Below are 14,824 nucleotides of genomic sequence, written 5' to 3'. Positions count from 1 at the left end.
CCTTTCCAACCTCCCTTCCTCCCTCCCCCTTTCTCCCTCCCTCCCTCTCTCCTTCCCTCCCTCCCTCCCTCCCTTTCTTCCTCCCTCCCTCCCTCCCTTCCTTCCTCTTTCTTTTCCTTCTCATTCTCTCTTACTTTCTCTCTTGTCTTTTCTTCCTTCCTTCCTACCTTCTTTTTACTTTATTTTTTTCTATTTTATTTTGTTTATTTTACTTTTTGAACAGGATCTTGCTGTGTAGTCCAGGCTGGAGTCAATCTAATGATCCTCCTGCCTCAGCCATCATATCCTGGGATTATAGGCGTGCAATACAATGCCCTGCCCCTTCATTTTACCCTTATTATCTTTGAGAATGTTTTTATAAATTAAGTCTACTGGAGAGCATCTGGCTTCATTCTATGAGAACTCACTCATTACAAAAATTGCTCAGAGAAATGCTTTCCCATTTTGAGGTAGAAAAAGACCTTCCTATAGTGTTATCAAGTTGAATAAAAACTTTTCCTTTTTGGAAATCATGAATTTTGGCTTCTTTCCTCTTTTTTTTTCTTTTGTTAATAACTGCCCAAACTTGCAACAAAGAAAGGTTATTGGAAGAACTCATCGAAGATTTTGTTTTGTTCAGAAAATGTGAGCTCATCAGGGACACTTACATGATGCTCATTAGCATGTAGTACTTTATTGGAATAAAAGCTATTCACCTTGCATTACAATTAAAGGATGATTACTATGGATGATTGGAAAAGTTTATAATACTGTACTTACAGGAACACTCAGGTCCAGAGTATTCATTTTCATGTCTGTAAAATGGAATGCAATTATTTATAAATGATTATGCTCTTTCAAATATCTTCTCCCAGCCAAGACAATATTAAGGGCATAATATCAACAATGGTGGTATAGGAAAAACTCTAAAACTATGAACATGACTGAGTACCTTTTATGTCTATAAATCTGAAACTACTTAGAAGGCTCTAAAATTTATGAGTACTTCAGGTATTATAAATTTATATCAAGTATGGCCTTTTAAACTAAAGTTTTTACTCATGTTATGTGAGATTTTTACACTGCCATTGCTGAGTAGAACCATCTTCCCATATGAATCCTGATTTCCTGATAACAAATCCTTTGAAAATGCCATATCCTCTCAGTAATCACTAAGAACTTAGCTTAAGACCAACTTGAACAGAGGAGTAATTAATTGTCTAGAGGGAGGAGTCAAGGAAAGATGGCAGCACTATAGAAAGGTATCTTCCTGCATGCCTTTGATTATCCAAATCAGCTCTATCTGGTATAATACTGCAGGCATATCTATCTTTTGCCAGGAACAAGATGGAATTAGCATAGGGGTTATAAAATTAACATTTATTAAATAAAAAGTAAAGTTGGAGAATTTTGTTTGGTACACCCTGATGTATTTGGGCTGATTACTGTAGACCTTGTGGTGTAGTTCATTTCCTCTGTTAGGAGACATAACAGTGCTCTATATACTGTTTTGTCTTAATATCCGTTGCTCAAGTGTGAAGGAGTGAGCAAAATTCTGAAGGGTTTCATTTTGTTTAGCAACATAGAGACCTTTACTTATCTCTAAACAAAACTGCAAAACTGTGCTTTTGTTTTTTTTTTTTTTTGGGTCGGTCGTGGGGCTTGAACTCTGGGCCTGGGCGCTGTCCCTCAGCTCTTCAGCTCAAGGCGAGCGCTCTACCACTTGAGCTACAGCGCCACTTCCGGTTTTCTGGTGGTTTATTGGAGATAGGAGTCTCACGGTCTCTCCTGCCCGGGCTGGCTTTGAACCGCGATCCTCAGATCTCAGCCTCCTGAGTAGCTAGGATTACAGGCGTGAGCCACCAGCGCCCGGCAAAACTGTGTGTTTTTAACCTGGAGGAAAAGAACACTTCTATAAATCTGAGGGCTCAAAGATATAGAAAAAAACAAAATGTCTTAGTTTATTTTGTTGAAAATCTCTCTCCTCTCCTCTCCTCTCCTCTCCTCTCCTCTCCTCTCCTCTCCTCCCCTCCCCTCCCCTCCCCTCCCCTCCCCTCCCCTCCCCTCCCCTCTCCTCCCCTCTCCTCCCCTCCCCTCTCCTCCCCTCCCCTCCCCTCCCCTCTCCTCCCCTCTCCTCCCTTCTCCTCTCCTCTTCTCTCCTCTCCTCGTGCTTTTTCAGACACTGCAGTCAGCTTCCTACCATGTAGAACAAACTTTTCCAGGAAGGAAACCTACATACAGAGAGGTAACCATTCTGAAGTAAAATAAGATCCTGGAAACAACATTAAAAATCCAGCTATGATTGAATTCAGTTCCAATTTTTAGACAGTTTAATTGCATAAGTTAAAGTCTTCTTTAAAAATCTTACTTTTTTATTTTACTGTTTGTGGTTCTTTTTTTTTTCTTTTAGTCTTTCTCCTTTCCTTTTTTCTTTGGTTTATTCCCTTCCGGTATTGTTTTATTATTATTATTTCTGTGCCCGTTGTCTTGTATATAAATTTATCTGATTTGGGGAGAGGAAGCAGACCACAGAAATGGTGGACACAAGGTGATCCAATTCAACAGTGAAGTCCACTAGACACTATGTGGAAAAGGAACTATACAACTTGAGGGGGAGGGAAACCTGGAGGGGGAAAACTGGGAAAGAATGAAGGAGGGGATGACACTGTTTGAAAGAAAATGTACTCATTACCTGACTTATGTAACTGTAACTCCTCTGTACATCACCTTTTCAATAAAATTAAAAAGAAATTACTTCATTAGGTTTCTGTTACTTTCAACCAAACATCCTGTAACAAAACACATCATATTATTGTCTGAGGTGTATGTATGTATGTGTGTGCCAGTCCTGCACTCAGGGCCCAGGCACTGTCTGGCTCACATCTAGCACACTTTTACTTCTGGCTATTAGGCTATTATTAGTTAATTGGAGATACAATCTCACAGACTTTCTCATAGGGCTGGTCTGAAACCATGACTCTCAGATGTCTGCCTCCCAAGTAGCTAAGAATATAGGCATGAGCCACTGGCTCCCAGCAATCTTGGTATTGGTACTACTTCAATATGCTCAGATTTCTATCATTTTAAAGTATTTTAAAAGAAAACAAATATAGATAGTATTTAGTGTCAATTTCCTTGAGAGAAGATAGCCTGGAGTCAAGAAATTTATTTGCTTGCTTTGTTTGCTGGCTTACTTACTTATTGTTTGCTTACTTGTTTGTTAGCTTACTTGTTTCTTACTCTGCGTGATTATGCCTACTAATTAATTCATACTATATACCCAGTTTCTTAGACAAGAGTGAAGTTTTCTCCAAACTTGGAAGTGTATTCTATTTTCATCTATGTTAAGGATCAAAGTGTGATATTTATATTCTTATTTTGGTAATCTAGACCAACAACAGAGATGAATAATGTTTGAATTTGTCTTTCACTATTTGCATATAAGATTTTAGTCAATATCCATCTTAACAAATGAGTCTTCCTTTTATTTGGTAATTTTGTTATTGATCTTTAACTTTCAGTTGAGATTATCTATCAAAATATAGTAATGATATTCTAGGTTTCTTTTTTTTATAGAAGCAATTGTTTCCAGTTGCTGATTATATCAAAATCTAATTTTGAATGCCAGTAGCACTAATTAATAACACACTGAAACTTAATAAAAATTCAGCTACATTACTCAATGAGAAGAACTAAATCAGTCATGCTTTTAGAAATACTGTTCTTAGGTAAACAAGCATGCATTTGATCCCAGAGTTGGATAAGCGAGTTTCCATACGGACAGCTATAACACTAGTTCGTCCTTTAGGAAACTCTTCCGATCCTTTTTTTAAGAACTGATTACTAGCGGAAAATTAATTTAGCAAACTGAAAAATGGATCATTTTAAACTCCATATTCTTCATAGAGGCTTAACTTTGAAAAATATTAGTTATGTGGTATTATAGTACAACGAATCATACCTTGATTACCTATGCAGGACACTGTTTTGTCAGTTATCTTTACAATAACTGAATATCTGGCTATTAAAGACTAATCCCAACTTTAAATAATCTCATAGGCCTCATAAGCAACTGATTACTCTCAAAGTACTTTTTCTTATTACTTGGTGTTTGTACCTGTCTCCCTAACTCTGAATATCAGCTTTGTCTTCCACACCTACTTGGAAATCATGATAAATGCTTCATGTTTACTCTAAAAAGAAAAAAAATCCTGGATTTTTATCAATCTGTACTTCACTCTCCATTTGCTTTCCATTATGGTAGAATTTTACAACAACAATTTCTCTGAGGGTCAAGATTACTAGCCTAGTTTTCCAATTGGCTGCCTTCTTGATGTTGGAGTCATTCGATGTCATTCGAATTCTGGTCTTATCAAAGTTCCTTTCCTGGAGTCTCTTTGTTTGGGGTGACTTCAGGAACTAGGAATAACTCATCTAGGATGCAGTTTAAACAAATCTAGAAGCTGGGAAATGGTGGCTCACACAGGAAGCTGAGATCTGAGCATCACAGTTTGAAGCCTGGCTGGACAGGAAAGCTCATGAGACTCTTCAATTAAGCAAAATAAGAAAAAAAAAAAGCTGGAAGTGCTACTGTGGCTCAAGTGGTAGAATGCTAACCTTGAGCAAAAAGCTCAGTGATAGCAGCCAGGTCTTGAGTTTAAGCTCCAGGACTAGTACACACCCACAAAAAAATCTAGAGATATAATTAAAGGACAATATGTACATATCACCCGATGTGGAAGAAATAATTGTATTGTCAAAGCTCATAGAACTCATAAATTTTATAGAGCATGATAGCCAATTTGCTCCATGAAAGTTAGGATGTGTTTCTGACTTTAACTAAGCATCACTATCCCACAATACTGTGAAATTTGTGAAATTACATAATCACTTAATCACAATAAAGAATTTGCAAAAAAATAAGTTTAAAAAAGGATAATCGTTTAGACCAGGAATAAATCAGAAAAATTAACTTAGTCAATGGTAATGGTACACCAAAAGACTAAGAAGAACAAATTAGAAATTACTTCTAAGAACTACACTCAGGTATCTTTATGTATTTTAAGAACATAACACTATGTTTCTTTCATAATAATAATACCTTGTATAATAATCATTGCCTAGTGTCAATTTATTGTTTTCACTTAAAATTTGGCTTCGTTTGAAAAGTCACTAGTTATACATGCCTTATTTCCATATTTTAAACAGAGCGTCACCACCCACATTTATTTGCCTTGGTTGTCCTCTTTTTGACATTGGCACAAGTTAATTGCTAAGTAAAGATCATATGATTAACACCATCTATTGTGATGGCAGTAGACCATGTCATGTAAGAGCCTATTAGAACCCTAGCTGTCACTTTTAGAGAACAGAAAACTGTTAAAAACTTCTTTGAAATGTTGATGACAAGGCTGCAAAGGTGGCTCCATGGTTGAATGTTTGCCTTGCATGCATGAGGCCCTGGGTTGGATTCCTCAGCACCACATAAGCAGAAAAAGCCGGAACTGGTGCTGTGGCTCAAGTGGCAGAGCACTACTATTTTTTTTGGGGGGGGGAAGGTCCAGTCATGGGGCCTGAACTCTGGGCCTGGGCGCTGTCCCTCAGCTCTTCACCTCAAAGCTAGCACTCTACCACTTGAGCCTCAGTGCCACTTCCAGCTTTTTTTCTTTTTGCTTATGTGGTGCTGGGGAATCGAACTCAGGGCCTCATGCATGCGAGGCAAGCGCTCTACCACTGAGCCACCTTCCCAGCCCAGAGCGCTATCCTTGAGCTGAAGAGCTGAGGGATGTGCCCAGGCCCAGAGTTCAAGCCCCACAACCAACAGCAACAACAAAAATGTTGATCACATATGGTGACGTTACATTTCTGAGGCTGACACTAATGCAGTTAGCTATATAAAGCTTTCTGCCTGACTATACTTTTACTGATTGTCTCTATGCTATGGAGGCTGCTAAGGATCTTGGATATCACCTTAGGACACGAATATTCACTTCATGCTGCTGCTCTAGTTTATTGCAAGGGTGTGCAAGGATGCTTAATCCAGTAAAGTTTATAATGACTGATACCACAACTGATGACACTTTACATGTGTCTATGGGCCTCAGAAAAAGGGAAGATTTTGTTGCCTAAAGTTTGTCTGGAAAAAAAAAATGGAGCATTCCATAGTCAACCGATGCTTTCAAAAGCTACTTGAAATGAAATTTTCCTAGCTGGCCTTTTATTTTAGAAAAGAGTTTTAACGCTGGTGTTTCAAAAGTCTGATATTCAGCCTTTAGGTTGCAGATGAGAAAAACATGACCGCACTTCCAGATGTGATTCCACTTGGAAGAACGGATTGTGAATGGTTAATCACACAGGGAAGGAAACAGATAACAGACAAGCAGAACGGCAATTTATACATTCCCAATGTCAAAGATATCTGGCAGGATAACTAGCACCTGACACTACACTGGATTCTGCCTCCCTGATGGGTAAATCAACCCTAGGCAACCAAATTACAGATCAGAAGCTGATATGTGTGTACTGGACCACAACGAAAACACTCTTATATTTGGGGATAACAAATACATAACTTTTAACTGGTTAATTTGTGTGTGTGTGTGTGTGTGTGTGTATACTTGAAATCTATTTGCATCTATGTATTTGATAACAGTCCTTAAAATTAGCTATTTTCCCCCTTTTCTATACTGAAGAAATACTTGCATCTGCTATTATTTGGTTTAGATTTAGACAGGAAAATAAAGTACAAGGATATACAGGCAAGTTCGCTCTTTCGCTTATTACTTAAAGTAACTATGTGAATATTTGACATTGATGAATTTTAGAAGTATATCAGACTTCAGGATAAACCCTCTTCAACTTGACTATGCTGGAGAATGAATTGTATCCCCACTCAAGCTTTACTTAACAAACTTATATTGTCCCCATATTAAGTATTGGGAAAAAAACCCAGTATTAATTCTAACTTTCAAAAAACGTATCGTTCAGGGAAACAAGTATAACCACACAAACCTTTCTATGTTTTCTTGTTTTTAAATAAGTTTTTTATTGTGAAAATACCATACAGAGGGGTTATAATTACATGATCAAGGTCATGAGTACATTTCTTATCAAGCATTGTTGCCTCCTCCTTTGTTTTTCCCCTACCATCCCTGCCCTCCCATCTCCAGAACTACCCCCCCCACAAAGTTGTAAAATTTGTTTTTTGACATAGGATCTTGTATATCTCATTGTTGCAATGGGTTTACCTGTATCACTGTTTTTTCCCTTCCGCTCCCCAAATTATGCCAACATCAAATACCGTGAAAACAGAGGTTATACCATGGGGGAGGGACATGCAAAGCAACAAAAAAAATTACCTTATAAATATATTAGAAAAATAGCAAGAAAGAAACCACTTGTGTCCTTATCTTGGGGCTCATTTTGCCTAACATCATCTTATCTAACCTTTTCTGCTTGTCTCAGGTGCTGGCAAAATTGGTTAATCACTTGTAGAAAAAAAAGGTAGATCCTTATATATCACCCTGCACTAGAATCAACTCCAAATGGATCAAAGACCTCCGAGTCAAAGCAGACATTACAGGAAGGAATAGGAAAAACCCTAGGTCTCCTTAGCACAGGCCAAAATTTTCTTAAAAGAGACATAGAAACACAACAAATCAAAAAAGGTTGGACAAATGGGATTGCATGAAGTTGCAGAGCTACTGCATGGCAAAGGACATAGCTAGCAAGATCAATAGAAAGCCCACGGATTGGGAGAAGATCTTCACCAGCCATACAATGGACAAGGGTCTCATATCTAAAATATACCTGGAACTCAAAAACTTAAATCCCCCAACAACAAATCTTCTATGTTTTCTTTAAAATTTTTATTGTAAAGGTGATGTATAGAGAGGTTATATTTACATGTCAGATAATGAGTACATTTCCTTTAGAATGGTATTACCCACTCCTTCATTCTCTTCCCCCTACAAGTTGTATAGTTCTTTTCCAACATAGTGTCTACTAGGCTTCACTCTTGAATTGGTTCACCCTTTGTCCCACTGTTTCTGTGCTACACTTCCCCTCCCCAAATCAGATAAACTTATATACAGGACAAAGGGAACAGAAATAAGAAAAACAAAAAACAAAACAAAAAAAAAAGCGATGATAGAAGAGAATAAACCAAAGAAAAAAAGGAAATAAAATAAAGTAAGTCTTTTAACTGTCTATTGGGTTTATTTGTAGATTTGTAGACACCTTCTAATTATTACAAATGTGAGATACCATGCAGCCTATGTTTCCTTGGGTCTGGCTTACTTTGCTTAGTATAATTTTTTTCCAAGTCCTATTATTTCTTTACAAATAAAACAATTTCATTCTTTCTGATGGAAGTATAGAATTCCATTGTGTATATATACCATATTCTTTTGATCCATCATCCACTGAAGGACATTTGGGGTGATTCCATATCTTGGGTATGATAAACAATGCTGTAATGAGCATGGTCATGGTGGTGGCTTTAGTGCAGCATCGTTTGTGCTCAATTGGATGCACAGCAGTTGGCTTGCTGGGTCATAGGGAAGCTCTATGATTAGTCTTTTGAGGAACCTCTATACTGTTTTCCAAAGTGGTTGAACATAGTTTACTTTCCCACTGGCAATGTAGTAGGGTTCCCTTTTGGCCACATCTCTGCCAGCATCTGTTATTGTTAATTTTCTTGAGATTGGCCATGCTAACTGGGGTGAGGTAGAACCTCAATGTTGTTTTGATCTACATTTCTTTTATGGCCAGAGATGTGTCTGTTGCCATTCTTGTTTGTTATTTATTTCATAGTCTTATTTAGCCCATTTATTAATTGGGTTGCTGTTTCTTTGAAGATTTGTTTTTGGGGGGCTTAGTTTTTTGAGCTCTGTGTTTATTTTAGATGTGAGGCCCTTGTCTTCTTCCATTCTGGAGGCTTTCTTGTTATGTTTCTGTGCCTTTTTCCATGCAAAACAATTCAGTTTGGTGCAATCCAGTTTATCAAGTAATCATTTGATTTGTTGTGATTCTGGATCTTTACCTAGGAAGGTTCAACCTGTGCCAAGGAGCCCTAGTTTTTTCCCCTATTCCTTACTGTAATATTTTCAGGTCATCTGATCTTATATTGAGGTGTTTGATCCATTTGGAGTTGATTCTGGTGCAGGGTGATATATAAGGATCCAACTTCAGTTTTCTGCTCATTTATAGCCAATTCTACCAACACCATTTGCTGAAGAGGCTGTCTTTTTCCATCCTGTGTTTTTGGCTCCCTTATCAAAGATTGGGTGTCTGTACGACTGTGGGTTCATTTTTGGGTCTTTGATTTTATCTCATTGGTCCTCAGGCCTATTCTTGTTCCAGTATTGAGCTGTTCTTATTACTACAGCTTTGTATTTGTATTTGAAGCTTGGTATTGATATTCCCTCACACTGTTCATCCTGCTAAGGATTTTTTTTGCTATTCAGGGTGTTCTATTTTCCATATGAATTGTTGGATTGCGTCTTCTATTTAATTAAAGACCGTTGTTGAGATATTGATGGGTATGGCATTGCATTTAAAAATAGCTTTGGGCAGTATTGCCATTTTCACAATGTTAATCCTTCCAATGCAGGAGCATGAAAGATTTTTACCCTTCCTTAAATCTCCTTTAACCTCCTTTTTCAGATTTTTAAAGTTTTTATCATAGAGATCCTTCATCTCTTTGGTTTAGTTTATTCCTAGGTTTTTTGGTTTTTTTTTTTTTTTTTTTGAGGCTATTATGAAAGGAGTTGCTTTCCTGATTTCAGCCTTGTTCTTCTCCTTGTTGGCATACAGAAAAGCTATTGATTTTTGTGGGTTAATTTTATACTCTGCAACTTTGCCAAAGTTTCAGATTAGTTCAAGTAATCTGGGAGAGGAATCTGTGGGGTTCTTTAAGTACAGGATCATGTCATCTGCAAAGAGGGATAATTTTACTTCTCTATTTGAATTCCCTTTATATTTGTCTCTTGCCTTGTTGCTGTAGCTAGTAATTCCAGTACTACAATGCATAGGAGTAGAAAAAATGGACATCTTGTCTTTTTCCAGAATTTAGAGGAAATGGTTTTAATGCTGGTTGTAGGCTTGTCATATACAGCCTTTACTGAGGAATGTTCCATGGATTCCTAGCTTCTCCTGAGCTTTTATCATGAAGGGGGATTTTGTCAAATGCTTTTTCTCCATCTGTTGAGATGATCATGTGGTTCTTGTCCTTGCTCCTATTGATGTGTTGAATTACATTAATTGACTTGTATATATTGAACTTGCTTTGCATCCTAGAATGAATTCTATTTGATCACAGAGTATGATTTTTTTTGTTACTAGTTGACTTCAGTTGGCCAGAACTTCATTGAGAAGTTTTGCATCGATGTTCATCAAAGAGATGGGTCTATATTTTCCTTTCTTTGGTGAGTCCCTATCTGGTTTTTGGATGAAGGTTATGCTAGCTTCATAGAATGAGTTTGGTAGTGATCTTTCTCTTTCAATTTTATTGAAGAATTTGAGGAGTATTGAAGTGAGTTCTCCTTTGAAGGCCTTATAGAATTCAGCTGTGAAATCATCTGGTCCTGAGATTTTCTTGGATGGGAGGTCTTTTATTGCCATTCCTATTTCCTTATTTATTATGGGTCTATTTCATTGGTTTAAATCTTCTTGGTTTAGTTTGTGTATATCAATATTTGCTAGGAATTCATCCATTTCTTACAGAGTCCCCAATTTGATAGCATAAAGGTTTGCAACATACGCTTACAATGTACTGGGTCTTGCTTGTTTCTGTCATGATATTCCCATTCTCACATCTAATTTTATTTGTTGTTTGGATGTATTCTCTTTTTTATCGTCAGATTTTCTAAGGGTCTATCAATTTTGTTAATTTTTTCAAAGGATCAATTCTTTGTTTTGTTGATTCTTTTTTTTTGGTCTCTAATTCATTTATTTCTGGTTTAATTTTGATTATTTGTTTCTACCTACTTGCTTGGAGTTTGCCAGGTTGATCTATCCAGAGGTGAGAGTGGTGTATTAAAGTTATCATCCATCAATGTGTTTGGATCTATGTGTGTTTTAGGGTGAGTAGTATTTGATGAAATTAGGTGCTCCAGCATTTGAAGAATAGATATTTAGAAGTTTTATATCCTCCCATAGGAGATATCCCTTCATTAGTATTTTAAATCCTTCTTTGTCTCTTCTCACTAATTTTATTTTGAAGACTTTTTTTTAATGATATTAGTATTGAAACTCTGGCCTGTTATTTTCTTGATAGATTTTATTCCAGCCTTCTGCTTTCAGAATGTGTTTGTTTTTTCTGGGCTGAGTGTAACTGCCTCCCCTTGGGTGGGCCTTTTGTTTTCCACCAGAGGGGGATGATGGAAGGCCCCTTTTCAAAAATGGAGCAGCCTCTCCTACAAGTGTTTTTGGCCAGGTATTCTGGCAGACGCTTGCCACTGTCAAAAATTACATTCTTCTCAGGTAGAGGGAAGAGTTCCCTTCCTGATGCTGTTCTCTGGGAGGGAGGGAAGATGTCTTTTGTGGGGTACTCACACTTCCCCTTGGCGTTTTGGGCCTTTGGGGATGTGAAGCGATGTCTCTGCCATCCCCATGTGGCAGACTGGACTGTGGGCTCCCATTCCTGGTCTTTAAATTCGAGCTGAAGGTATGTGGAAAGCCTGCAGGCTAGGCTGTCACCACAGCAGCCATGGCTACTGGCATCACTGCCAACACCACTGCTGGTGGGCGCTTAATTCTGTCTTCTTATGCAGGTGGTTTATAATTTTCTTCTTTGTTATTAATCTTTGTATATTTATAGTTTACTTGGCGTGACTCTCTAGACATGGGTAGCCTGATGGGACCCTAAAACTCTGACTTTCTGGAGAGAGCTTAGTTGGTTCCCTGTTATCTTTCTACCATCTTCTCCACACAAACCTAAGTTCCAACAGCGATTGTAATGCCCGCTAATAATATATGATGCATTAAGGGTAAAGAATAAAACTATGCGATTTTGAAATTAATTTGTAGAGAAGGAAAACCTGAGTTGACTTGGAAAAAAGAAATTCTTTCAGATTGTCAGCAGGAATGGACTTCATCCAGTAGTTAAGATAATAATACCAAGTTTGGATTTGCAAATTATTGCACACCCTAAGCTTTCTTGACTGGAATATGGAAACATCCCAACGGCATTAGAAATGTAGTTTTAAACATCTGGAATGAGCTTGTTTATTTCATACTAACTTGAATATACAAGGAATACTTTTATAGCTTTATAATACAAATCTAAAAACTTACCCCATTTAGATTTCTAATGTATTTCAGACTCACTAAGACCAAAGCAGCCCATATCTAAATCGAACTGGCTAATTAGAAAATTTGATACAATTTGCATTTCTGCTTTATTGCTCTATCAATGCAAATTCTGCAGAGTTGGTAATATTGGCTTTCAGGCGATGAAAACTAGAAAAAAAAGACAATCATTGATTTATTTGCTGTTGAATGTGCATATTTTAACTTTTAATAAAAGTGCCACATTTCTACTGTTTCAAAATACTTCATAACTAGGGTCAGAGAATTACTAATTTTATGCTTTTTAACATGTTAATGCTAAGCATATGCTGCGTAACTCTTCCTTGTTTCCAATTGCTAACTCCAACATTATCCTTTTCTCTAAAGTGATCTCACTGCAATACCTAGAAAAAGTATATGAAATATGAAATAGGCACCATTATTATCTGCACTTTATGGACCAGGAAACCGATGTGAAGATGTCAAGTAACTTGCTTAAGGCCACACTGTCATTAAATAGTGGAGCTGAGATTCAAACTCAGTGTAGACTAGCACTGTATTTGCCATGTTTATAACACTTTGAGAAAATATGCTGGACCCAAGGAAGAGTAGAAAGGAAAGGAACTGAAGAGAAAAGAAATTATTAGATTTTTCTGGTCTGTCTTGAAAATGAGAAAAGAGAGAAAAAATGATAACTTGGATGAATAGATAGATGCATAGCACTGGATTCAATTATGGATACTTCCAGGAAAAAAATAAACCTCATCTGTAGTGAGACATTGGAATCACATAAAAAGCTTCTTATCCACTGAACCTTGAATATGACTGAAATTATTTTTTCAGGTTGCAATTTTCATAAAATTGTAGCATAGTTCAATTATAGGAAAAAAAAAAGAAACAAGAAACTTTATTGTAATTGAGGTTGTGGGCTAAGTAATGATAGATTTTTCCAAAGAGCAGCACAAGGCACATTTGATAAGCAAACTAAATCACAGAGAGGCTAAATGGTTCACCTGTGACATCTAAGTCCTGTTCTGAGTCTTTCATTATGTTTATCCAGCCTGATCATGTATCAAGGATCTTCAAAACTAATTCTTAGAAGGCCTGTATTTTTTTCTGGCTTAAAAATGTTTGGCTTAATTATTTCCTCAAACAATGAAAATTACACATTTTTCACACTGTTTTAAAAATGCACAACAAAATAATATCTATAATTTTATCAATTAGGTCTAACAATGAAAATCAAGCTGAATTTCTTTAAATTTTTAATGCCTTTTATCACCTTTGGGTACTTGTGTGAATGGGAGTGATTTTTGTATAATGTAAACCATTTTTAGCATTTTTTATCTTCAGTGTTATTTTCTATTTAAACTACTATAACAAAGCTTTGAAATATAAAGTTTTTAATCAATTCTTGACAGCTCTTCAGGCTAAAAATAAAACTTTAAGTTGAGTCATTGGATCAAAAGTCTATGCATATCTCTCATTCTTGATATAAATTGTCAAATGCTTTTCAGAAAAGCCATACTAGTTTGTACTATAGTTTTTTTTGGAAGAATTAAAATACATAAAAGCAAAAATTTTCTCTTCTGGACTCTCCAAAGGTAGGTCTGTGGATCTCAATTGAGTTTTGTTTTTACAGCTTTTAAAATCACAACATATATAGCACTCTGTCATTCATTCAGGGAACAAGAATTTTGTTCTATTATCTAAAATTTGACCTCAGTTGGCCTATGCTATTGCTAGACAGAAAAAAAAACTGTTTCATTATTTATTATTGCATTTAAAATATGTTTGTATCTAGCTTGCCACAATGATTTTTGTGATTTTTTTTCATCAAGTTAATATCCCATTAGTCTTTCTACAAGAAAATGCACTAAAAGTAATTCCTCTGTGATTCACCAAATTATCTTCCCTCTTTCTTTCTTTCTCTCTTTCTTTCTTTCTTTCTTTCTTTCTTTCTTTCTTTCTTTCTTTCTTTCTTTCTTTCTTTCTTTCTTTCTTTCTTTCTTTCTTTCTTTCTTTCTTCCTTTCTTCCTTTTTCCTTCCTTTCTTCCTCCCTCTCTCACTACTTCCTTCCTTCTTTCCTTCCTCCCTCACTACTTCCTTCCTTCCTTCTTCCTCACTCCCTCCCTCCCTTCCCTCCCTCCCTCTCTCCCTCTCTTCCCCTTTTTTCTTCTTTGTTTGTTTCTTTGTTTCTTGCTTTCTTTCTTTCCTTCCTTCCTTCCTTCCTTCTTTCTCTCTCCCTCCCTCCCTCCCTCTCTTCTCTTTTTTCTTTTTCTTTCCTTCTTTCTTTTTCCTTCCTTCCTTCCTTCCTTCTTCCTCTCTCCCTCCCTCCCTTCCCTCCCTCCCTCTCTTCCCCTTTTTTCTTTCTCTCCTTCTTTCTTTTTCCTTCCTTCCTTCCTTCCTTCTTTCCTTCCTTCCTTCCTTCCTTCCTTCCTTCCTTCCTTCCTTCTTTTCAAAACTCTTTTATAAGTGGAATTCTGATCGACATCACTAAAGTAAGTGATTATAGAGGCACTCTTACCACTTATATGATCTAATGCTCATCTTT

The sequence above is a fragment of the Dipodomys spectabilis genome, unplaced genomic scaffold (assembly GCF_019054845.1).
Source record: "Dipodomys spectabilis isolate Male_0828 unplaced genomic scaffold, ASM1905484v1 ptg000051l, whole genome shotgun sequence".
Lineage (NCBI taxonomy): Eukaryota > Metazoa > Chordata > Mammalia > Rodentia > Heteromyidae > Dipodomys > Dipodomys spectabilis.
The sequence above is the reverse complement of the archived record's forward strand: the minus strand, read 5'-3'. Positions refer to the sequence as shown.